The following is a 22,672-nucleotide window of genomic DNA, read 5'->3' on the forward strand; positions in this document are numbered from 1 at the left end:
CAGGGGCTGGGGCATAGCCAACATGAGCCCCACACCGAAGGAGGGTGGGGGTGTTTAATGCGAACTAAGGGTCATCCAAGCGCCGCAAAAGGCCGCCATGCCCTGCATACCCCTTTTCTCTTTTCATATGCAGATGAGGGTTCCAGCCAACTTTGGCCCACTGCTTGGATGACATCACCGTATGCAAATCCGTCTTCTGCAGAACTTCCCCCAGGAATGCTTGTACTAGTTGTTGCATTTGGTTTGTTGTTTGGGGGTGCTTCAGTATTAGGCAGCCTTCTGCCCTCCCATGTTCATCTGAAAATATGTGTTCTCCCTGCAGTTGTTGTCCCCAGATGGGAGTTCCCTTGTGCTGCCTCAGTTGAATCTCCTTTACTTGACAGAGATGTGCCTGAGCAGCGGCCCTCCCCAGCCCTATCCCAAATCATACTTATTTTGCATAGGAGATACCATGGTCATGAAGATTGTTCTCCGAGGGTGAGGTTCATTCATTGCATTTTGGGTATGCTGACCCCTGTGATTTCCCCAAATGTGGGAAACTCGACTGCATTATTTGTGGTAGTGGGGGACTGTGTTTGTGCTTTCCTCTGGTCAGCTCTGGTAAAAGTCAGATTTCTTTGTCTCAGATTTTCCTCTAGCCTTGTTCTTCTTTCGAGAGTTCCCTTGTGCTGCCTCAGTTGGATCTCCTTCACTTGACAGGGGGGTACCCGAGCAGCAACCCTCCCCAGCTCTAGCCCAACTCCTACTTACCTGCCAGGTGAGATACTATGATCATGAAGGTGCTTCTCCCAGGGCAAGGCTCACCCATTGCACTCTGGGTGTGCTGCTCCTGCGATTTCCCCAAATGTGGGACACTTGACTGCATAATTTGTGTTTCCCCTGGTCGGCTCTCGTATAATTTAGATCTCTTTGTCTCAGGTCTCTCTCCAGCCTAGTTTGCTGCCTGTTTCCACTTCTCTTTTCTTGAGCCGCTCCCTTCTATACCCTTGTGGACTATCCTGACATCTCCTCCTGTCTGCTTACTTTGTGCCTTCCAATGCACAATGCAAACTACAGGTAGTGCTGCAGGGCCCACACCCTTTTACTTGCCTTACAGGCCAGCTCTGGAGCTGTTACAGTGCCCAGCTGCTGCAAGAAATCAGCTTGAATGCTTCAGGGGCTGGGGCATAGCCAACATGAGCCCCACACCGACTGAGGGTGGAGGTGTTTAATGCAAACTAAGGGTCATCCAAGCACCGCAAAAGGCCGCCATGCCCTGCATACCCCTTTTCTCTTTTCATATGCAGATGAGGGTTCCAGCCAACTTTGGCCCACTGCTTGGATGACATCACCGTATGCAAATCCGTCTTCTGCAGACTTTTTCCCAGGAATGCTTGTACTAGTTGTTGCATTTGGTTTGTTGTTTGGGGGTGCTTCAGTATTAGGCAGCCTTCTGCTCTCCCATTTTCATCTGAAAATATGTGTTCTCCCTGCAGTTGTTGTCCCCAGATGAGAGTTCCCTTGTGCTGCCTCAGTTGAATCTCCTTTACTTGACAGAGATGTGCCTGAGCAGCGGCCCTCCCCAGCCCTATCCCAAATCATACTTATTTTGCATAGGAGATACCATTATCATGAAGATTGTTCTCCCAGGGTGAGGTTCATTCATTGCATTCTGGGTATGCTGACCCCTGTGATTTCCCCAAATGTGGGAAACTCGACTGCATTATTTGTTGTAGTGGGGGACTGTGTTTGTGCTTTCCTCTGGTCAGCTCTGGTAAAAGTCAGATTTCTATGTCTCAGATCTTCATCTAGCCTTGTTCTTTTTTCGAGAGTTTCCTTGTGCTGCCTCAGTTGGATCTCCTTCACTTGACAGGGGGGTACCCGAGCAGCGACCCTCCCCAGCTCTAGCCCAACTCCTACTTACCTGCCAGGTGAGATACTATGATCATGAAGGTGCTTCTCCCAGGGCAAGGCTCACCCAATGCACTCTGGGTGTGCTGCTCCTACGATTTCCCCAAATGTGGGACACTTGATTACATAATTTGTGTTTCCTCTGGTCGGCTCTCGTATAATTCAGATCTCTTTGTCTCAGGTCTCTCTCCAGCCTAGTTTGCTGTCTGTTTCCACTTCTCTTTTCTTGAGCCGCTCCCTTCTATGCCCTTGTGCACTATCCTGACTTCCCCGTCTGCTTACTTTGTGCCTTCCAATGCACAATGCAAACTACAGGTAGTGCTGCAGGGCCCACACCCTTTTACTTGCTTTACAGAGCAGCTCTGGAGCTGTTACAGTGCCCAGCTGCTGCAAGAAATCAGCTTGAATGCTTCAGGGGCTGGGGCATAGCCAACATGAGCCCCACACCGAAGGAGGGTGGAGGTGTTTAATGCGAACTAGGGGTCATCCAAGCGCCGCAAAAGGCCGCCATGCCCTGCACACCCCTTTTTTATTTTCATATGCAGACGAGGGTTGAAGCCAACTTTGACCCACTGCTTGGATGACATTACCATTTGCAAATCCGTCTGCTGCAGGCCTTCCCCCAGGAATGCTTGCACTAGTAGTTGCATTTGGTTTGTTGTTTGGGGGTGCTTCAGTATTAGGCAGCCTTCTGCCCTCCCATGTTCATCTGAAAATATGTGTTCTCCCTGCAGTTGTTGTCCCCAGATGAGAGTTCCCTTGTGCTGCCTCAGTTGAATCTCCTTTACTTGACAGAGATGTGCCTGAGCAGCGGCCCTCCCCAGCCCTATCCCAAATCATACTTATTTTGCATAGGAGATACCATGGTCATGAAGATTGTTCTCCCAGGGTGAGGTTCATTCATTGCACTCTGGGTATGCTGACCCCTGTGATTTCCCCAAATGTGGGAAACTTGACTGCATTATTTGTGGTAGTGGGGGACTGTGTTTGTGCTTTCCTCTGGTCAGCTCTGGTAAAAGTCAGATTTCTTTGTCTCAGATCTTCCTCTAGCCTTGTTCTTCTTTCGAGAGTTCCCTTGTGCTGCCTCAGTTGGATCTCCTTCACTTGACAGGGGGTGCCCGAGCAGCAATCCTCCACAGCTCTAGCCCAACTCCTACTTACCTGCCAGGTGAGATACTATGATCTTCACTGTTAGGGCAATCAGGATGTGGAATTCCCTGCCAGGGAAGGTGGTAATGGCGGACTCTGTAATTGGATTTAAAAAAGGAATGGATACATTTCTGAATGAAAAAGCTATCCAAGGTTATAATACTTAAAATATCAACATGGTTAATCCGGGGGTAACATGAGTTATAGTAGCTAACTAGTCATAAAACATTATTCAGCAAGTATGTAGAATCATCACAACTTAAAACAGGTTGAACACGATGGGCAATTTGCCTCTATTCAACCTCAAAAACTATGTTACCATATGTTACTATATTACTATGTTACTGTAGTATACAGAACACCACAATGTAATGAGCAGTGATAGTGAGCACTGATGAGGATACTAGAACTGACACTGAGCAGCAAGATGCAGCACTGGACTATTAGTAATGTACTGTAGTATGCTGAGCACCACAATGCAGCACAAGACAATGAGCAGTGATACTGAGCACTGATGAGGATAGTACTGAGAACTGACACTGAGCAGGAGAGACACACTACTAGTATTACTGAGCAGCAATAAGTAACCACTGATACTGAGCACTGATATTGAGATTTCCACTGAGAGAACATAGCCACGTCCTCTCCGCTCTCTCTTCAATGCACGAGTAAAAATGGCGGCAACGCGCAGCTCTTTATATGGAATCCGAATCTCGCGAGAATCCGACAGCGGGATGATGACATTTTCCCTTGTTCAGGTTTTCCGAGTCAGGCGGGAACAACCGAGCCTGCCTCGGACCAGTGTAAACCACGTGGAGTTCGTCGGGAATTCGGTTCTCAGAGAACCGAACCCGCTCCTCTATATATACTATATTACTATGTTACTGTAGTATACAGAACACCACAATGCAATGAGCAGTGATAGTGAGCACTGATGAGGATACTAGAACTGACACTGAGCAGCAAGATGCAGCACTGGACTATTAGTAATGTACTGTAGTATGCTGAGCACCACAATGCAGCACAATACAATGAGCAGTGATACTGAGCACTGATGAGGATACTACTGAGAACTGACACTGAGCAGGAGAGACACACTACTAGTATTACTGAGCAGCAATAAGTAACCACTGATACTGAGCACTGATATTGAGATTTCCACTGAGAGAACATAGCCACGTCCTCTCCGCTCTCTCTTCAATGCACGAGTAAAAATGGCAGCAACGCGCAGCTCTTTATATGGAATCCGAATCTCACGAGAATCTGACAGCGGGATGATGACATTTTCCCTTGTTCAGGTTTTCCGAGTCAGGCGGGAACAACCGAGCCTGCCTCGGACCAGTGTAAACCACGTGGAGTTCGTTGGGAATTCGGTTCTCGGAGAACCGAACCCGCTCCTCTCTACCTTATACCCATCAATTTTTTTTATTTTCAATCTAAGCCCCTGCAGTTTTCTGTAAGCATCTGCTTCGCTATGATGATCAACAAGTCACAAGGGCAAACACTCAGGGCTTGAGGCGTAGATCTTAGGACCAGCTGCTACAAGCATGGCAGAGGTGTCACTATCACTGGTGACACCCAGAGAGGTGGCGAGGGAGATTGTAATGCAGTGCGCGCAGATAAACAGCGCAATGGTAAAAAGGAGGCATGGTTTCATAGGTAGGGGCGTGGCCTGGTGGCCTGAATCTACATTTTGTTGCTCCGGGTGTCCCGGGGGTTGGGGGCTGCACCCGGGGACTAGTGTGTGAGCGGTGCTGGCTCCTGCACAGTGACAGGGCATGGCCACCCAGCATGACGCCTCCCTTCTTGACCATGCTGTAATTGCAGTCGCACTGCAGTTCAGCGTGATCATAAAAAATGGTGTAGGCTCCTGCTGGTGCAGACTGTAGAGAAAAGCTGCTGTGACCACGCCCCCTGTGTCTCCTCCGTTGCAGACCCCATTTTGAAGCCTTGCCCCCGGACTAAGAGAAAAGAATGCCCTTGCGCACTATCCTGACTTCTCCTCCCGTCTGCTTAATTTGTGCCTTCCAACGCACAATGCGAACAACAGGTGGTGCTGCAGGGCCCACACCCTTTTACTTGCCTTACAGAACAGCTCTGGAGCTGTTACAGTGCCCAGCTGCTGCAAGAAATCAGCTTGAATGCATCAGGGGATGGGGCATGGCCAACATGAGCCCCACACCAAAGGAGGGTGGGGGTGTTTAATGCGAACTAGGGGTCATCCAAGCACTGCAAAAGGCCGCCATGCCCTGCATGCCCCTTTTCTCTTTTCATATGCAGATGAGGGTTCCAGTCAACTTTGGCCCACTGCTTGGATAACATCACCGTATGCAAATCCGTCTGCTGCAGACCTTCCCCCAGGAGTGCTTGTACTAGTTGTTGCATATGGGCCCTCATTCCGAGTCGTTCGCTCTGTAAATTTCATCGCATCGCAGTGAAATTCTGCTTAGTACGCATGCGCAATATTCGCACTGCGACTGCGCCAAGTAATTTTACAATGAAGAAAGTATTTTTACTCACGGCTTTTTCTTCGCTCCGGCGATCGTAATGTGATTGACAGGAAATGGGTGTTACTGGGCGGAAACAGGCCGTTTTATGGGCGTGTGGGAAAAAACGCTACAGTTTCCGGAAAAAACGCAGGAGTGGCCGGAGAAACGGGGGAGTGTCTGGGCGAACTCTGGGAGTGTTTGTGACGTCAAACCAGGAACGACAAGCACTGAACTGATCGCAGATGCCGAGTAAGTCTGAAGCTACTCTGAAACTGCTAAGTAGTTTGTAATCGCAATATTGCGAATACATCGGTCGCAATTTTAAGAAGCTAAGATTCACTCCCAGTAGGCGGCGGCTTAGCGTGTGTAACTCTGCTAAAATCGCCTTGCGAGCGATCAACTCGGAATGAGGGCCATGGTTTGATATTTGATGGTGCTTCAGTATTAGGCAGCCTTCCGCCCTCCCATGTTCATCTGAAAAGATGTGGTCTCCCTGCAGTTGTTGTCCCCAGATGAGAGTTCCCTTGTGCTGCCTCAGTTGAATCTCCTTTACTTGACAGAGATGTGCCTGAGCAGCGGCCCTCCCCAGCCCTATCCCAAATCATACTTATTTTGCATAGGCGATACCATGGTCATGAAGATTGTTCTCCCAGGGTGAGGTTCATTCATTGCATTCTGGGTATGCTGACCCCTGTGATTTCCCCAAATGTGGGACACTCGACTGCATTATTTGTGGTAGTGGGGGACTGTGTTTGTGCTTTCCTCTGGCCAGCTCTGGAAAAAGTCAGATTTCTTTGTCTCAGCTCTTCCTCTAGCCTTGTTCTTCTTTCGAGAGTTCCCTTGTGCTGCCTCAGTTGGATCTCTTTCACTTGACAGGGGGGTGCCCGAACAGCGACCCTCCCCAGCTCTAGCCCAACTCCTACTTACCTGCCAGGTGAGATACTATGATCATGAAGGTGCTTCTCCCAGGGCAAGGCTCACCCATTGCACTCTGGGTGTGCTGCCCCTGCAATTTCCCCAAATGTGGGAAACTTGACTGCATAATTTGTGTTTCCCTTGGTCGGCTCTCGTATAATTCAGATCTCTTTGTCTCAGGTCTCTCTCCAGCCTAGTTTGCTGTCTGTTTCCACTTCTCTTTTCTTCAGCCGCTCCCTTCTATACCCTTGTGCACTATCCTGACTTCTCCTCCCGTCTGCTTACTTTGTGCCTTCCAATGCACAATGCAAACTACAGGTAGTGCTGCAGGGCCCACACCCTTTTACTTGCCTTACAGAGCAGCTCTGGAGCTGTTACAGTGCCCAGCTGCTGCAAGAAATCAGCTTGAATGCTTCAGGGGATGGGGCATGGCCAACATGAGCCCCACACCAAAGGAGGGTGGAGGTGTTTAATGCGAACTAGGGGTCATCCAAGCACCGCAAAAGGCCGCCATGCCCTGCACGCCCCTTTTCTTTTTTCATATGCAGATGAGGGTTGAAGCCAACTTTGACCCACTGCTTGGATGACATCACCGTATGCAAATCCGTCTTCTGCAGAACTTCCCCCAGGAATGCTTGCACTAGTTGTTGCATTTGGTTTGTTGTTTGGGGGTGCTTCAGTATTAGGCAGCCTTCTGCCCTCCCATGTTCATCTGAAAATATGTGTTCTCCCTGCAGTTGTTGTCCCCAGATGAGAGTTCCCTTGTGCTGCCTCAGTTAAATCTCCTTTACTTGACAGAAATGTGCATGAGCAGCGGCCCTCCCCAGCCCTATTCCAAATCATACTTATTTTGCATAGGAGATACCATGGTCATGAAGATTTTTCTCCCAGGGTGAGGTTCATTCATTGCATTTTGGGTATGCTGACCCCTGTGATTTCCCCAAATGTGGGAAACTCAACTGCATTATTTGTGGTAGTGGGGGACTGTGTTTGTGCTTTCCTCTGGTCAGCTCTGGTAAAAGTCAGATTTCTTTGTCTCAGATTTTCCTCTAGCCTTGTTCTTCTTTCGAGAGTTCCCTTGTGCTGCCTTAGTTGGATCTCCTTCACTTTACAGGGGGGTACCCGAGTAGCGACCCTCCCCAGCTCTAGCCCAACTCCTACTTACCTGCCAGGTGAGATACTATGATCATGAAGGTGCTTCTCCCAGGGCAAGGCTCACCCATTGCACTCTGGGTGTGCTGCTCCTGCGATTTCCCCAAATGTGGGAAACTTGACTGTATAATTTGTGTTTCCCCTGGTCGGCTCTCGTATAATTCAGATCTCTTTGTCTCAGGTCTCTCTCCAGCCTAGTTTGCTGTCTGTTTCCACTTCTCTTTTCTTGAGCCGCTCCCTTCTGTGCCCTTGCGCACTATCCTGACTTCTCCTCCTGTCTGCTAACTTTGTGCCTTCCAACGCACAATGCGAACTACAGGTAGTGCTGCAGGGCCCACACCCTTTTACTTGCCTTACAGAGCAGCTCTGGAGCTGTTACAGTGCCCAGCTGCTGCAAGAAATCAGCTTGAATGCTTCAGGGGCTGGGGCATAGCCAACATGAGCCCCACACCAAAGGAGGGTGGAGGTGTTTAATGCAAACTAGGGGTCAGCCAAGCGCCCCAAAAGGTCACCATGCCCTGCACGCCCCTTTTCTCTTTTCATATGCAGACGAGGGTTGAAGCCAACTTTGACCCACTGCTTGGATGACATCACCATATGCAAATCCATCTGCGGCAGGCCTTCCCCCAGGAATGCTTGCACTAGTTGTTGCATTTGGTTTGTTGTTTGGGGGTGCTTCAGTATTAGGCAGTCTTCTGCCCTCCCATGTTCATCTGAAAATATATGTTCTCCCTGCAGTTGTTGTCCCAAGATGAGAGTTCCCTTGTGCTGCCTCAGTTGAATCTCCTTTACTTGACAGAGATGTGCATGAGCAGCGGCCCTCCCCAGCCCTATTCCAAATCATACTTATTTTGCATAGGAGATACCATGGTCATGAAGATTTTTCTCCCAGGGTGAGGTTCATTCATTGCATTTTGGGTATGCTGACCCCTGTGATTTCCCCAAATGTGGGAAACTTGACTGCATTATTTGTGGTAGTGGGAGACTGTGTTTGTGCTTTCCTCTGGTCAGCTCTGGTAAAAGTCAGATTTCTTTGTCTCAGATCTTCCTCTAGCCTTGTTCTTCTTTCGAGAGTTCCCTGGTGCTGCCTCAGTTGGATCTCCTTCACTTCACAGGGGGGAACCCGAGCAGCGACCCTCCCCAGCTCTAGCCCAACTCCTACTTACCTGCCAGGTGAGATACTATGATCATGAAGGTGCTTCTCCCAGGGCATGGCTCAACCATTGCACTCTGGGTGTGCTGCTCCTGCGATTTCCCCAAATGTGGGAAACTTGACTGCATAATTTGTGTTTCCCCTCGTCGGCTCTCGTATAATTCAGATCTCTTTGTCTCAGGTCTCTCTCCAGCCTAGTTTGCTGTCTGTTTCCACTTCTCTTTTCTTGAGCCGCTCCCTTCTATGCCCTTGCGCACTATCCTGACTTCTCCCGTCTGCTTACTTCGTGCCTTCCAACGCACAATGCGAACTACAGGTAGTGCTGCAGGGCCCACACCCTTTTACTTGCCTTACAGAGTAGCTCTGGAGCAGTTACAGTGCCCAGCTGCTGCAAGAAATCAGCTTGAATGCTTCAGGGGCTGGGGCATAGCCAACATGAGCCCCACACCGAAGGAGGGTGGAGGTGTGTAATGCGAACTAGGGGTCATCCAAGCGCTGCAAAAAGCCGCCATGCCCTGCACGCCCCTTTTCTCTTTTCATATGCAGACGAGGGTTGAAGCCAACTTTGACCCACTGCTTGGATGACATCACCATATGCAAATCCATCTGCTGCAGGCCTTCCCCCAGGAATGCTTGCATTAGTTGTTGCATTTGGTTTGTTGTTTGGGGGTGCTTCAGTATTAGGCAGCCTTCTGCCCTCACATGTTCATCTGAAAATATGTGTTCTCCCTGCAGTTGTTGTCCCCAGATGAGAGTTCCCTTGTGCTGCCTCAGTTGAATCTCCTTTACTTGTCAGAGATGTGTCTGAGCAGCGGCCCTCCCTAGCCCTATCCCAAATCATACTTATTTTGCATAGGCGATACCATGGTCATGAAGATTGTTCTCCCAAGGTGAGGTTCATTCATTGCATTCTGGGTATGCTGACCCCTGTGATTTCCCCAAATGTGGGAAACTCGACTGCATTATTTGTGGTAGTGGGGGACTGTGTTTGTGCTTTCCTCTGGTCAGCTCTGGAAAAAGTCAGATTTCTTTGTCTCAGATCTTCCTCTAGCCTTGTTCTTCTTTCGAGAGTTCCCTTGTGCTGCCTCAGTTGGATCTCTTTCACTTGACAGGGGGGTGCCCGAACAGCGACCCTCCCCAGCTCTAGCCCAACTCCTACTTACCTGCCAGGTGAGATACTATGATCATGAAGGTGCTTCTCCCAGGGCAAGGCTCACCCATTGCACTCTGGGTGTGCTGCCCCTGCAATTTCCCCAAATGTGGGAAACTTGACTGCATAATTTGTGTTTCCCCTGGTCGGCTCTCGTATAATTCAGATCTCTTTGTCTCAGGTCTCTCTCCAGCCTAGTTTGCTGTCTGTTTCCACTTCTCTTTTCTTCAGCCGCTCCCTTCTATACCCTTGTGCACTATCCTGACTTCTCCTCCCGTCTGCTTACTTTGTGCCTTCCAATGCACAATGCAAACTACAGGTAGTGCTGCAGGGCCCACACCCTTTTACTTGCCTTACAGAGCAGCTCTGGAGCTGTTACAGTGCCCAGCTGCTGCAAAAAATCAGCTTGAATGCTTCAGGGGATGGGGCATGGCCAACATGAGCCCCACACCAAAGGAGGGTGGAGGTGTTTAATGCGAACTAGGGGTCATCCAAGCACCGCAAAAGGCCGCCATGCCCTGCACGCCCCTTTTCTCTTTTCATATGCAGATGAGGGTTGAAGCCAACTTTGACCCACTGCTTGGATGACATCACCGTATGCAAATCCGTCTTCTGCAGAACTTCCCCCAGGAATGCTTGCACTAGTTGTTGCATTTGGTTTGTTGTTTGGGGGTGCTTCAGTATTAGGCAGCCTTCTGCCCTCCCATGTTCATCTGAAAATATGTGTTCTCCCTGCAGTTGTTGTCCCCAGATGAGAGTTCCCTTGTGCTGCCTCAGTTAAATCTCCTTTACTTGACAGAGATGTGCATGAGCAGCGGCCCTCCCCATCCCTATTCCAAATCATACTTATTTTGCATAGGAGATACCATGGTCATGAAGATTTTTCTCCCAGGGTGAGGTTCATTCATTGCATTTTGGGTATGCTGACCCCTGTGATTTCCCCAAATGTGGGAAACTCAACTGCATTATTTGTGGTAGTGGGGGACTGTGTTTGTGCTTTCCTCTGGTCAGCTCTGGTAAAAGTCAGATTTCTTTGTCTCAGATTTTCCTCTAGCCTTGTTCTTCTTTCGAGAGTTCCCTTGTGCTGCCTTAGTTGGATCTCCTTCACTTTACAGGGGGGTACCCGAGCAGCGACCCTCCCCAGCTCTAGCCCAACTCCTACTTACCTGCCAGGTGAGATACTATGATCATGAAGGTGCTTCTCCCAGGGCAAGGCTCACCCATTGCACTCTGGGTGTGCTGCTACTGCGATTTCCCCAAATGTGGGAAACTTGACTGTATAATTTGTGTTTCCCCTGGTCGGCTCTCGTATAATTCAGATCTCTTTGTCTCAGGTCTCTCTCCAGCCTAGTTTGCTGTTTGTTTCCACTTCTCTTTTCTTGAGCCGCTCCCTTCTATGCCCTTGCGCACTATCCTGACTTCTCCTCCTGTCTGCTTACTTTGTGCCTTCCAACGCACAATGCGAACTACAGGTAGTGCTGCAGGGCCCAGACCCTTTTACTTGCCTTACAGAGCAGCTCTGGAGCTGTTACAGTGCCCAGCTGCTGCAAGAAATCAGCTTGAATGCTTCAGGGGCTGGGGCATAGCCAACATGAGCCCCACACCAAAGGAGGGTGGAGGTGTTTAATGCAAACTAGGGGTCAGCCAAGCGCCGCAAAAGGCCACCATGCCCTGCATGCCCCTTTTCTCTTTTCATATGCAGACGAGGGTTGAAGCCAACTTTGACCCACTGCTTGGATGACATCACCATATGCAAATCCATCTGCGGCAGGCCTTCCCCCAGGAATGCTTGCACTAGTTGTTGCATTTGGTTTGTTGTTTGGGGGTGCTTCAGTATTAGGCAGCCTTCTGCCCTCCCATGTTCATCTGAAAATATATGTTCTCCCTGCAGTTGTTGTCCCAAGATGAGAGTTCCCTTGTGCTGCCTCAGTTGAATCTCCTTTACTTGACAGAGATGTGCATGAGCAGCGGCCCTCCCCAGCCCTATTCCAAATCATACTTATTTTGCATAGGAGATACCATGGTCATGAAGATTTTTCTCCCAGGGTGAGGTTCATTCATTGCATTTTGGGTATGCTGACCCCTGTGATTTCCCCAAATGTGGGAAACTTGACTGCATTATTTGTGGTAGTGGGAGACTGTGTTTGTGCTTTCCTCTGGTCAGCTCTGGTAAAAGTCAGATTTCTTGTCTCAGATTTTCCTTTAGCCTTGTTCTTCTTTCGAGAGTTCACTTGTGCTGCCTCAGTTGGATCTCCTTCACTTTACAGGGGGGTACCCGAGCAGCGACCCTCCCCAGCTCTAGCCCAACTCCTACTTACCTGCCAGGTGAGATACTATGATCATGAAGGTGCTTCTCCCAGGGCAAGGCTCACCCATTGTACTCTGGGTGTGCTGCTCCTGCGATTTCCCCAAATGTGGGAAACTTGACTGCATAATTTGTGTTTCCCCTGGTCGGCTCTCGTATAATTCAGATCTCTTTGTCTCAGGTCTCTCTCCAGCCTAGTTTGCTGTCTGTTTCCACTTCTCTTTTCTTCAGCCGCTCCCTTCTATACCCTTGTGCACTATCCTGACTTCTCCTCCCGTCTGCTTACTTTGTGCCTTCCAATGCACAATGAAAACTACAGGTAGTGCTGCAGGGCCCACACCCTTTTACTTGCCTTACAGAGCAGCTCTGGAGCTGTTACAGTGCCAAGCTGCTGCAAGAAATCAGCTTGAATGCTTCAGGGGCTGGGGCATAGCCAACATGAGCCCCACACCGAAGGAGGGTGGAGGTGTTTAATGCAAACTAGGGGTCAGACAAGCGCCGCAAAAGGCCACCATGCCCTGCATGCCCCTTTTCTGTTTTCATATGCAGACGAGGGTTGAAGCCAACTTTGACCCACTGCTTGGATGACATCACCATATGCAAATCCATCTGCGGCAGGCCTTCCCCCAGGAATGCTTGCACGAGTTGTTGCATTTGGTTTGTTGTTTGGGGGTGCTTCAGTATTAGGCAGCCTTCTGCCCTCCCATGTTCATCTGAAAATATGTGTTCTCCCTGCAGTTGTTGTCCCCAGATGAGAGTTCCCTTGTGCTGCCTCAGTTGAATCTCCTTAACTTGACAGAGATGTGCCTGAGCAGCGGCCCTCCCCAGCTCTATCCCAAATCATACTTATTTTGCATAGGAGATACCATGGTCATGAAGATTATTCTCCCAGGGTGAGGTTCATTCATTGCATTCTGGGTATGCTGACCCCTGTGATTTCCCCAAATGTGGGAAACTCGACTGCTTTATTTGTGGTAGTGGGGGACTGTGTTTGTGTTTTCCTCTGGTCAGCTCTGGTAAAAGTCAGATTTCTTTGTTTCAGAGCCTTGTTCTTCTTTTGAGAGTTCCCTTGTGCTGCCTCAGTTGGATCTCCTTCACTTGACAGGGGGGTGCCCGAGCAGAGACCCTCCCCAGCTCTAGCCCAACTCCTACTTACCTGCCAGGTGAGATACTATGATCATGAAGGTGCTTCTCCCAGGGCAAGGCTCACCCATTGCACTCTGGGTGTGCTGCCCCTGCGATTTCCCCAAATGTGGGAAACTTGACTGCATAATTTGTGTTTCCCCTGGTCGGCTCTCGTATAATTCAGATCTCTTTGTCTCAGGTCTCTCTCCAGCCTAGTTTGCTGTCTGTTTCCACTTCTCTTTTCTTCAGCCGCTCCCTTCTATACCCTTGTGCACTATCCTGACTTCTCCTCCCGTCTGCTTACTTTGTGCCTTCCAATGCACAATGCAAACTACAGGTAGTGCTGCAGGGCCCACACCCTTTTACTTGCCTTACAGAGCAGCTCTGGAGCTGTTACAGTGCCCAGCTGCTGCAAGAAATCTGCTTGAATGCTTCAGGGGATGGGGCATGGCCAACATGAGCCCCACACCAAAGGAGGGTGGAGGTGTTTAATGCGAACTAGGGGTCATCCAAGCACCGCAAAAGGCCGCCATGCCCTGCACGCCCCTTTTCTCTTTTCATATGCAGATGAGGGTTGAAGCCAACTTTGACCCACTGCTTGGATGACATCACCGTATGCAAATCCGTCTTCTGCAGAACTTCCCCCAGGAATGCTTGCACTAGTTGTTGCATTTGGTTTGTTGTTTGGGGGTGCTTCAGTATTAGGCAGCCTTCTGCCCTCCCATGTTCATCTGAAAATATGTGTTCTCCCTGCAGTTGTTGTCCCCAGATGAGAGTTCCCTTGTGCTGCCTCAGTTGAATCTCCTTTACTTGACAGAGATGTGCCTGAGCAGCGGCCCTCCCCAGCCCTATCCCAAATCATACTTATTTTGCATAGGCGATACCATGGTCATGAAGATTGTTCTCCCAGGGTGAGGTTCATTCATTGCATTCTGGGTATGCTGACCCCTGTGATTTCCCCAAATGTGGGAAACTCGACTGCATTATTTGTGGTAGTGGGGGACTGTGTTTGTGCTTTCCTCTGGTCAGCTCTGGTAAAAATCAGATTTCTTTATCTCAGATCTTCCTCTAGCCTTGTTCTTCTTTCGAGAGTTCCCTTGTGCTGCCTCAGTTGGATCTCTTTCACTTGACAGGGGGGTGCCCGAGCAGCGACCCTCCCCAGCTCTAGCCCAACTCCTACTTACCTGCCAGGTGAGATACTATGATCATGAAGGTGCTTCTCCCAGGGCAAGGCTCACCCATTGCACTCTGGTTGTGCTGCCCCTGTGATTTCCCCAAATGTGGGAAACTTGACTGCATAATTTGTGTTTCCCTTGGTCGGCTCTCGTATAATTCAGATCTCTTTGTCTCAGGTCTCTCTCCAGCCTAGTTTGCTGTCTGTTTCCACTTCTCTTTTCTTGAGCCGCTCCCTTCTATGCCCTTGCGCACTATCCTGACTTCTCCCGTCTGCTTACTTCGTGCCTTCCAACGCACAATGCAAACTACAGGTAGTGCTGCAGGGCCCACACCCTTTTACTTGCCTTACAGAGCAGCTCTGGAGCAGTTACAGTGCCCAGCTGCTGCAAGAAATCAGCTTGAATGCTTCAGGGGCTGGGGCATAGCCAACATGAGCCCCACACCGAAGGAGGGTGGAGGTGTGTAATGCGAACTAGGGGTCATCCAAGCGCCGCAAAAGGCCGCCATGCCCTGCACGCCCCTTTTCTCTTTTCATATGCAGACGAGGGTTGAAGCCAACTTTGACCCACTGCTTGGATGGCATCACCATATGCAAATCCATCTGCTGCAGGCCTTCCCTCAGGAATGCTTGCACTAGTTGTTGCATTTGGTTTGTTGTTTGGGGGTGCTTCAGTATTAGGCAGCCTTCTGCCCTCCCATGTTCATCTGAAAATATGTGTTCTCCCTGCAGTTGTTGTCCCCAGATGAGAGTTCCCTTGTGCTGCCTCAGTTGAATCTCCTTTACTTGACAGAGATGTGCCTGAGCAGCGGCCCTGCCCAGCCCTATCCCAAATCATACTTATTTTGCATAGGAGAGACCATGGTCTTGAAGATTGTTCTCCCAGGGTGAGGTTCATTCATTGCATTCTGGGTATGCTGACCCCTGTGATTTCCCCAAATGTGGGAAACTCAACTGCATTATTTGTGGTAGTGGGGGACTGTGTTTGTGCTTTCCTCTGGTCATCTCTGGTAAAAGTCAGATTTCTTTGTTTCAGTTCTTCCTCTAGCCTTGTTCTACTTTCGAGAGTTCCCTTGTGCTGCCTCAGTTGGATCTCCTTCACTTGACAGGGGGGTGCCCGAGCAGCGACCCTCCCCAGCTCTAGCCCAACTTCTACTTACCTGCCAGGTGAGATACTATAATCATGAAGGTGCTTCTCCCAGGGCAAGGCTCACCCATTGCACTCTGGATGTGCTGCCCCTGCGATTTCCCCAAATGTGGGAAACTTGACTGCATAATTTGTGTTTCCCCTGGTCGGCTCTCGTATAATTCAGATCTCTTTGTCTCAGGTCTCTCTCCAGCCTAGTTTGCTGTCTGTTTCCACTTCTCTTTTCTTAAGCCGCTCCATTCTATGGCCTTGCGCACTATCCTTACTTCTCCCGTCTGCTTACTTTGTGCCTTCCAATGCACAATGCAAACTACAGGTAGTGCTGCAGGGCCCACACCCTTTTACTTGCCGTACAGAGCAGCTCTGGAGCTGTTACAGTGCCCAGCTACTGCAAGAAATCAGCTTGAATGCTTCAGGGGCTGGGGCATAGCCAACATGAGCCCCACACCAAAGGAGGGTGGAGGTGTTTAATGCGAACTAGGGGTCATCCAAGCGCCGCAAAAGGCCGCCATGCCCTGCACGCCCCTTTTCTCTTTTCATATGCAGACGAGGGTTGAAGCCAACTTTGACCCACTGCTTGGATGACATCACCATATGCAAATCCATCTGCTGCAGGCCTTCCCCCAGGAATGCTTGCACTAGTTGTGCCATTTGGTTTGTTGTTTGGGGGTGCTTCAGTATTAGGCAGCCTTCTGCCCTCCCATGTTCATCTGAAAATATGTGTTCTCCCTGCAGTTGTTGTCCCCAGATGAGAGTTCCCTTATGCTGCCTCAGTTGAATCTCCTTTACTTGACAGAGATGTGCCTGAGCAGCTGCCCTCTCCAGCCCTATCCCAAATCATACTTATTTTGCATAGGAGATACCATGGTCATGAAGATTATTCTCCCAGTGTGAGGTTCATTCATTGCATTCTGGGTATGCTGACCCCTGTGATTTCCCCAAATGTGTGAAACTCGACAGCATTATTTGTGGTAGTGGGGGACTGTGTTTGTGTTTTCCTCTGGTCAGCTCAGGTAAAAGTCAGATTTCTTTGTCTCAGATCTTCCTCTAGCCTTGTTCTTCTTTCGAGAATTCCCTTGTGCTGCCTCAGTTGGATCTCCTTCACTTGACAGGGGGGTACCCGAGCAGCGACCCTCCCCAGCTCTAGCCCAACTCCTACTTACCTGCCAGGTGAGATACTATGATCACGTAGGTGCTTATCCCAGGGCAAGGCTCACCCATTGCACTCTGGGTGTGCTGCTCCTGCGATTTCCCCAAATGTTGGAAACTTGACTGCATAATTTGTGTTTCCCCTGGTCGGCTCTCGTATAATTCAGATCTCCTTGTCTCAGGTCTCTCTCCAGCCTAGTTTGCTGTCTGTTTCCACTTCTCTATTCTTAAGTGCCTTCCAATGCACAATGCAAACTACAGGTAGTGCTGCAGGGCCCACACCCTTTTACTTGCCGTACAGAGCAGCTCTGGAGCTGTTACAGTGCCCAGCTGCTGCAAGAAATCAGCTTGAATGCTTCAGGGGCTGGGGCATAGCCAACATGAGCCCCACACCGAAGGAGGGTGGGGGTGTTTAATGCGAACTAAGGGTCATCCAAGCGCCGCAAAAGGCCGCCATGCCCTGCATACCCCTTTTCTCTTTTCATATGCAGATGAGGGTTCCAGCCAACTTTGGCCCACTGCTTGGATGACATCACCGTATGCAAATCCGTCTTCTGCAGAACTTCCCCCAGGAATGCTTGTACTAGTTGTTGCATTTGGTTTGTTGTTTGGGGGTGCTTCAGTATTAGGCAGCCTTCTGCCCTCCCATGTTCATCTGAAAATATGTGTTCTCCCTGCAGTTGTTGTCCCCAGATGGGAGTTCCCTTGTGCTGCCTCAGTTGAATCTCCTTTACTTGACAGAGATGTGCCTGAGCAGCGGCCCTCCCCAGCCCTATCCCAAATCATACTTATTTTGCATAGGAGATACCATGGTCATGAAGATTGTTCTCCGAGGGTGAGGTTCATTCATTGCATTTTGGGTATGCTGACCCCTGTGATTTCCCCAAATGTGGGAAACTCGACTGCATTATTTGTGGTAGTGGGGGACTGTGTTTGTGCTTTCCTCTGGTCAGCTCTGGTAAAAGTCAGATTTCTTTGTCTCAGATTTTCCTCTAGCCTTGTTCTTCTTTTGAGAGTTCCCTTGTGCTGCCTCAGTTGGATCTCCTTCACTTGACAGGGGGGTACCCGAGCAGCAACCCTCCCCAGCTCTAGCCCAACTCCTACTTACCTGCCAGGTGAGATACTATGATCATGAAGGTGCTTCTCCCAGGGCAAGGCTCACCCATTGCACTCTGGGTGTGCTGCTCCTGCGATTTCCCCAAATGTGGGACACTTGACTGCATAATTTGTGTTTCCCCTGGTCGGCTCTCGTATAATTTAGATCTCTTTGTCTCAGGTCTCTCTCCAGCCTAGTTTGCTGCCTGTTTCCACTTCTCTTTTCTTGAGCCGCTCCCTTCTATACCCTTGTGGACTATCCTGACATCTCCTCCTGTCTGCTTACTTTGTGCCTTCCAATGCACAATGCAAACTACAGGTAGTGCTGCAGGGCCCACACCCTTTTACTTGCCTTACAGAGCAGCTCTGGAGCTGTTACAGTGCCCAGCTGCTGCAAGAAATCAGCTTGAATGCTTCAGGGGCTGGGGCATAGCCAACATGAGCCCCACACCGACTGAGGGTGGAGGTGTTTAATGCAAACTAAGGGTCACCTAAGCACCGCAAAAGGCCGCCATGCCCTGCATACCCCTTTTCTCTTTTCATATGCAGATGAGGGTTCCAGCCAACTTTGGCCCACTGCTTGGATGACATCACCGTATGCAAATCCGTCTTCTGCAGACTTTTTCCCAGGAATGCTTGTACTAGTTGTTGCATTTGGTTTGTTGTTTGGGGGTGCTTCAGTATTAGGCAGCCTTCTGCTCTCCCATTTTCATCTGAAAATATGTGTTCTCCCTGCAGTTGTTGTCCCCAGATGAGAGTTCCCTTGTGCTGCCTCAGTTGAATCTCCTTTACTTGACAGAGATGTGCCTGAGCAGCGGCCCTCCCCAGCCCTATCCCAAATCATACTTATTTTGCATAGGAGATACCATTATCATGAAGATTGTTCTCCCAGGGTGAGGTTCATTCATTGCATTCTGGGTATGCTGACCCCTGTGATTTCCCCAAATGTGGGAAACTCGACTGCATTATTTGTTGTAGTGGGGGACTGTATTTGTGCTTTCCTCTGGTCAGCTCTGGTAAAAGTCAGATTTCTATGTCTCAGATCTTCATCTAGCCTTGTTCTTTTTTTGAGAGTTTCCTTGTGCTGCCTCAGTTGGATCTCCTTCACTTGACAGGGGGGTACCCGAGCAGCGACCCTCCCCAGCTCTAGCCCAACTCCTACTTACCTGCCAGGTGAGATACTATGATCATGAAGGTGCTTCTCCCAGGGCAAGGCTTACCCAATGCACTCTGGGTGTGCTGCTCCTACGATTTCCCCAAATGTGGGACACTTGATTACATAATTTGTGTTTCCTCTGGTCGGCTCTCGTATAATTCAGATCTCTTTGTCTCAGGTCTCTCTCCAGCCTAGTTTGCTGTCTGTTTCCACTTCTCTTTTCTTGAGCCGCTCCCTTCTATGCCCTTGTGCACTATCCTGACTTCCCCGTCTGCTTACTTTGTGCCTTCCAACGCACAATGCAAACTACAGGTAGTGCTGCAGGGCCCACACCCTTTTACTTGCTTTACAGAGCAGCTCTGGAGCTGTTACAGTGCCCAGCTGCTGCAAGAAATCAGCTTGAATGCTTCAGGGGCTGGGGCATAGCCAACATGAGCCCCACACCGAAGGAGGGTGGAGGTGTTTAATGCGAACTAGGGGTCATCCAAGCGCCGCAAAAGGCCGCCATGCCCTGCACACCCCTTTTTTATTTTCATATGCAGACGAGGGTGGAAGCCAACTTTGACCCACTGCTTGGATGACATCACCATTTGCAAATCCGTCTGCTGCAGGCCTTCCCCCAGGAATGCTTGCACTAGTAGTTGCATTTGGTTTGTTGTTTGGGGGTGCTTCAGTATTAGGCAGCCTTCTGCCCTCCCATGTTCATCTGAAAATATGTGTTCTCCCTGCAGTTGTTGTCCCCAGATGAGAGTTCCCTTGTGCTGCCTCAGTTGAATCTCCTTTACTTGACAGAGATGTGCCTGAGCAGCGGCCCTCCCCAGCCCTATCCCAAATCATACTTATTTTGCATAGGAGATACCATGGTCATGAAGATTGTTCTCCCAGGGTGAGGTTCATTCATTGCACTCTGGGTATGCTGACCCCTGTGATTTCCCCAAATGTGGGAAACTTGACTGCATTATTTGTGGTAGTGGGGGACTGTGTTTGTGCTTTCCTCTGGTCAGCTCTGGTAAAAGTCAGATTTCTTTGTCTCAGATCTTCCTCTAGCCTTGTTCTTCTTTCGAGAGTTCCCTTGTGCTGCCTCAGTTGGATCTCCTTCACTTGACAGGGGGTGCCCGAGCAGCAATCCTCCACAGCTCTAGCCCAACTCCTACTTACCTGCCAGGTGAGATACTATGATCTTCACTGTTAGGGCAATCAGGATGTGGAATTCCCTGCCAGGGAAGGTGGTAATGGCGGACTCTGTAATTGGATTTAAAAAAGGAATGGATACATTTCTGAATGAAAAAGCTATCCAAGGTTATAATACTTAAAATATCAACATGGTTAATCCGGGGGTAACATGAGTTATAGTAGCTAACTAGTCATAAAACATTATTCAGCAAGTATGTAGAATCATCACAACTTAAAACAGGTTGAACACGATGGGCAATTTGCCTCTATTCAACCTCAAAAACTATGTTACCATATGTTACTATATTACTATGTTACTGTAGTATACAGAACACCACAATGTAATGAGCAGTGATAGTGAGCACTGATGAGGATACTAGAACTGACACTGAGCAGCAAGATGCAGCACTGGACTATTAGTAATGTACTGTAGTATGCTGAGCACCACAATGCAGCACAAGACAATGAGCAGTGATACTGAGCACTGATGAGGATACTACTGAGAACTGACACTGAGCAGGAGAGACACACTACTAGTATTACTGAGCAGCAATAAGTAACCACTGATACTGAGCACTGATATTGAGATTTCCACTGAGAGAACATAGCCACGTCCTCTCCGCTCTCTCTTCAATGCACGAGTAAAAATGGCGGCAACGCGTAGCTCTTTATATGGAATCCGAATCTCGCGAGAATCCGACAGCGGGATGATGACATTTTCCCTTGTTCAGGTTTTCCGAGTCAGGCGGGAACAACCGAGCCTGCCTCGGACCAGTGTAAACCACGTGGAGTTCGTCGGGAATTCGTTTCTCGGAGAACCGAACCCGCTCCTCTATATATACTATATTACTATGTTACTGTAGTATACAGAACACCACAATGCATTGAGCAGTGATAGTGAGCACTGTTGAGGATACTAGAACTGACACTGAGCAGCAAGATGCAGCACTGGACTATTAGTAATGTACTGTAGTATGCTGAGCACCACAATGCAGCACAATACAATGAGCAGTGATACTGAGCACTGATGAGGATACTACTGAGAACTGACACTGAGCAGGAGAGACACACTACTAGTATTACTGAGCAGCAATAAGTAACCACTGATACTGAGCACTGATATTGAGATTTCCACTGAGAGAACATAGCCACGTCCTCTCCGCTCTCTCTTCAATGCACGAGTAAAAATGGCAGCAACGCGCAGCTCTTTATATGGAATCCGAATCTCACGAGAATCTGACAGCGGGATGATGACATTTTCCCTTGTTCAGGTTTTCCGAGTCAGGCGGGAACAACCGAGCCTGCCTCGGACCAGTGTAAACCACGTGGAGTTCGTGGGGAATTCGGTTCTCGGAGAACCGAACCCGCTCCTCTCTACCTTATACCCATCAATTTTTTTTATTTTCAATCTAAGCCCCTGCAGTTTTCTGTAAGCATCTGCTTCGCTATGATGATCAACAAGTCACAAGGGCAAACACTCAGGGCTTGAGGCGTAGATCTTAGGACCAGCTGCTACAAGCATGGCAGAGGTGTCACTATCACTGGTGACACCCAGAGAGGTGGCGAGGGAGATTGTAATGCAGTGCGCGCAGATAAACAGCGCAATGGTAAAAAGGAGGCATGGTTTCATAGGTAGGGGCGTGGCCTGGTGGCCTGAATCTACATTTTGTTGCTCCGGGTGTCCCGGGGGTTGGGGGCTGCACCCGGGGACTAGTGTGTGAGCGGTGCTGGCTCCTGCACAGTGACAGGGCATGGCCACCCAGCATGACGCCTCCCTTCTTGACCATGCTGTAATTGCAGTCGCACTGCAGTTCAGCGTGATCATAAAAAATGGTGTAGGCTCCTGCTGGTGCAGACTGTAGAGAAAAGCTGCTGTGACCACGCCCCCTGTGTCTCCTCCGTTGCAGACCCCATTTTGAAGCCTTGCCCCCGGACTAAGAGAAAAGAATGCCCTTGCGCACTATCCTGACTTCTCCTCCCGTCTGCTTAATTTGTGCCTTCCAACGCACAATGCGAACAACAGGTGGTGCTGCAGGGCCCACACCCTTTTACTTGCCTTACAGAACAGCTCTGGAGCTGTTACAGTGCCCAGCTGCTGCAAGAAATCAGCTTGAATGCATCAGGGGATGGGGCATGGCCAACATGAGCCCCACACCAAAGGAGGGTGGGGGTGTTTAATGCGAACTAGGGGTCATCCAAGCACTGCAAAAGGCCGCCATGCCCTGCATGCCCCTTTTCTCTTTTCATATGCAGATGAGGGTTCCAGTCAACTTTGGCCCACTGCTTGGATAACATCACCGTATGCAAATCCGTCTGCTGCAGACCTTCCCCCAGGAGTGCTTGTACTAGTTGTTGCATATGGGCCCTCATTCCGAGTCGTTCGCTCTGTAAATTTCATCGCATCGCAGTGAAATTCTGCTTAGTACGCATGCGCAATATTCGCACTGCGA

The 22,672-nt window shown here is 49.5% G+C and overlaps 27 non-coding genes and 3 pseudogenes across 27 annotated transcripts; all 30 read left to right on the forward strand.

Annotated features, from left to right (window-relative positions):
- The first annotated feature begins 426 nt into the window (after positions 1-426).
- LOC134988916 (U1 spliceosomal RNA) lies at positions 427-590 on the forward strand. The gene has a single exon (XR_010194259.1). It is a non-coding gene; the product is annotated as a U1 spliceosomal RNA (small nuclear RNA).
- A 152-nt stretch (positions 591-742) lies between these two features.
- LOC134988867 (U1 spliceosomal RNA) lies at positions 743-884 on the forward strand (annotated as a pseudogene).
- Positions 885-1,579: 695 nt separating this feature from the next.
- On the forward strand, positions 1,580-1,743 carry LOC134988927 (U1 spliceosomal RNA). Its single transcript, XR_010194269.1, has one exon. It is a non-coding gene; the product is annotated as a U1 spliceosomal RNA (small nuclear RNA).
- Positions 1,744-1,895: 152 nt separating this feature from the next.
- LOC134988891 (U1 spliceosomal RNA) lies at positions 1,896-2,058 on the forward strand. The gene has a single exon (XR_010194237.1). It is a non-coding gene; the product is annotated as a U1 spliceosomal RNA (small nuclear RNA).
- Positions 2,059-2,728: 670 nt separating this feature from the next.
- LOC134988829 (U1 spliceosomal RNA) lies at positions 2,729-2,892 on the forward strand. Its single transcript, XR_010194197.1, has one exon. It is a non-coding gene; the product is annotated as a U1 spliceosomal RNA (small nuclear RNA).
- Positions 2,893-6,131: 3,239 nt separating this feature from the next.
- LOC134988933 (U1 spliceosomal RNA) lies at positions 6,132-6,295 on the forward strand. Its single transcript, XR_010194275.1, has one exon. It is a non-coding gene; the product is annotated as a U1 spliceosomal RNA (small nuclear RNA).
- Positions 6,296-6,447: 152 nt separating this feature from the next.
- Positions 6,448-6,610, forward strand: LOC134988831 (U1 spliceosomal RNA). Its single transcript, XR_010194199.1, has one exon. It is a non-coding gene; the product is annotated as a U1 spliceosomal RNA (small nuclear RNA).
- A 674-nt stretch (positions 6,611-7,284) lies between these two features.
- LOC134988877 (U1 spliceosomal RNA) lies at positions 7,285-7,448 on the forward strand. Its single transcript, XR_010194228.1, has one exon. It is a non-coding gene; the product is annotated as a U1 spliceosomal RNA (small nuclear RNA).
- A 152-nt stretch (positions 7,449-7,600) lies between these two features.
- LOC134988842 (U1 spliceosomal RNA) lies at positions 7,601-7,763 on the forward strand. The gene has a single exon (XR_010194209.1). It is a non-coding gene; the product is annotated as a U1 spliceosomal RNA (small nuclear RNA).
- Positions 7,764-8,437: 674 nt separating this feature from the next.
- LOC134988819 (U1 spliceosomal RNA) lies at positions 8,438-8,601 on the forward strand. The gene has a single exon (XR_010194188.1). It is a non-coding gene; the product is annotated as a U1 spliceosomal RNA (small nuclear RNA).
- A 152-nt stretch (positions 8,602-8,753) lies between these two features.
- Positions 8,754-8,889, forward strand: LOC134988882 (U1 spliceosomal RNA; annotated as a pseudogene).
- A 698-nt stretch (positions 8,890-9,587) lies between these two features.
- Positions 9,588-9,751, forward strand: LOC134988942 (U1 spliceosomal RNA). The gene has a single exon (XR_010194283.1). It is a non-coding gene; the product is annotated as a U1 spliceosomal RNA (small nuclear RNA).
- Positions 9,752-9,903: 152 nt separating this feature from the next.
- LOC134988826 (U1 spliceosomal RNA) lies at positions 9,904-10,066 on the forward strand. The gene has a single exon (XR_010194194.1). It is a non-coding gene; the product is annotated as a U1 spliceosomal RNA (small nuclear RNA).
- Positions 10,067-10,740: 674 nt separating this feature from the next.
- LOC134988888 (U1 spliceosomal RNA) lies at positions 10,741-10,904 on the forward strand. The gene has a single exon (XR_010194235.1). It is a non-coding gene; the product is annotated as a U1 spliceosomal RNA (small nuclear RNA).
- Positions 10,905-11,056: 152 nt separating this feature from the next.
- On the forward strand, positions 11,057-11,219 carry LOC134988869 (U1 spliceosomal RNA). Its single transcript, XR_010194226.1, has one exon. It is a non-coding gene; the product is annotated as a U1 spliceosomal RNA (small nuclear RNA).
- A 674-nt stretch (positions 11,220-11,893) lies between these two features.
- LOC134988820 (U1 spliceosomal RNA) lies at positions 11,894-12,057 on the forward strand. Its single transcript, XR_010194189.1, has one exon. It is a non-coding gene; the product is annotated as a U1 spliceosomal RNA (small nuclear RNA).
- A 151-nt stretch (positions 12,058-12,208) lies between these two features.
- LOC134988864 (U1 spliceosomal RNA) lies at positions 12,209-12,371 on the forward strand. Its single transcript, XR_010194223.1, has one exon. It is a non-coding gene; the product is annotated as a U1 spliceosomal RNA (small nuclear RNA).
- Positions 12,372-13,045: 674 nt separating this feature from the next.
- LOC134988939 (U1 spliceosomal RNA) lies at positions 13,046-13,209 on the forward strand. The gene has a single exon (XR_010194280.1). It is a non-coding gene; the product is annotated as a U1 spliceosomal RNA (small nuclear RNA).
- Positions 13,210-13,351: 142 nt separating this feature from the next.
- LOC134988836 (U1 spliceosomal RNA) lies at positions 13,352-13,514 on the forward strand. The gene has a single exon (XR_010194204.1). It is a non-coding gene; the product is annotated as a U1 spliceosomal RNA (small nuclear RNA).
- A 674-nt stretch (positions 13,515-14,188) lies between these two features.
- On the forward strand, positions 14,189-14,352 carry LOC134988928 (U1 spliceosomal RNA). Its single transcript, XR_010194270.1, has one exon. It is a non-coding gene; the product is annotated as a U1 spliceosomal RNA (small nuclear RNA).
- A 152-nt stretch (positions 14,353-14,504) lies between these two features.
- On the forward strand, positions 14,505-14,667 carry LOC134988883 (U1 spliceosomal RNA). The gene has a single exon (XR_010194231.1). It is a non-coding gene; the product is annotated as a U1 spliceosomal RNA (small nuclear RNA).
- Positions 14,668-15,338: 671 nt separating this feature from the next.
- LOC134988918 (U1 spliceosomal RNA) lies at positions 15,339-15,502 on the forward strand. Its single transcript, XR_010194261.1, has one exon. It is a non-coding gene; the product is annotated as a U1 spliceosomal RNA (small nuclear RNA).
- Positions 15,503-15,654: 152 nt separating this feature from the next.
- LOC134988881 (U1 spliceosomal RNA) lies at positions 15,655-15,817 on the forward strand. Its single transcript, XR_010194230.1, has one exon. It is a non-coding gene; the product is annotated as a U1 spliceosomal RNA (small nuclear RNA).
- Positions 15,818-16,488: 671 nt separating this feature from the next.
- Positions 16,489-16,652, forward strand: LOC134988828 (U1 spliceosomal RNA). The gene has a single exon (XR_010194196.1). It is a non-coding gene; the product is annotated as a U1 spliceosomal RNA (small nuclear RNA).
- A 152-nt stretch (positions 16,653-16,804) lies between these two features.
- On the forward strand, positions 16,805-16,967 carry LOC134988892 (U1 spliceosomal RNA). The gene has a single exon (XR_010194238.1). It is a non-coding gene; the product is annotated as a U1 spliceosomal RNA (small nuclear RNA).
- Positions 16,968-17,582: 615 nt separating this feature from the next.
- On the forward strand, positions 17,583-17,746 carry LOC134988917 (U1 spliceosomal RNA). The gene has a single exon (XR_010194260.1). It is a non-coding gene; the product is annotated as a U1 spliceosomal RNA (small nuclear RNA).
- A 152-nt stretch (positions 17,747-17,898) lies between these two features.
- On the forward strand, positions 17,899-18,040 carry LOC134988868 (U1 spliceosomal RNA; annotated as a pseudogene).
- Positions 18,041-18,735: 695 nt separating this feature from the next.
- LOC134988920 (U1 spliceosomal RNA) lies at positions 18,736-18,899 on the forward strand. The gene has a single exon (XR_010194262.1). It is a non-coding gene; the product is annotated as a U1 spliceosomal RNA (small nuclear RNA).
- A 152-nt stretch (positions 18,900-19,051) lies between these two features.
- Positions 19,052-19,214, forward strand: LOC134988894 (U1 spliceosomal RNA). The gene has a single exon (XR_010194240.1). It is a non-coding gene; the product is annotated as a U1 spliceosomal RNA (small nuclear RNA).
- Positions 19,215-19,884: 670 nt separating this feature from the next.
- Positions 19,885-20,048, forward strand: LOC134988841 (U1 spliceosomal RNA). The gene has a single exon (XR_010194208.1). It is a non-coding gene; the product is annotated as a U1 spliceosomal RNA (small nuclear RNA).
- Positions 20,049-22,672: the final 2,624 nt, after the last annotated feature.

This window comes from Pseudophryne corroboree, unplaced genomic scaffold (assembly GCF_028390025.1).
Source record: "Pseudophryne corroboree isolate aPseCor3 unplaced genomic scaffold, aPseCor3.hap2 scaffold_1087, whole genome shotgun sequence".
Taxonomy (NCBI): Eukaryota; Metazoa; Chordata; class Amphibia; order Anura; family Myobatrachidae; genus Pseudophryne; species Pseudophryne corroboree.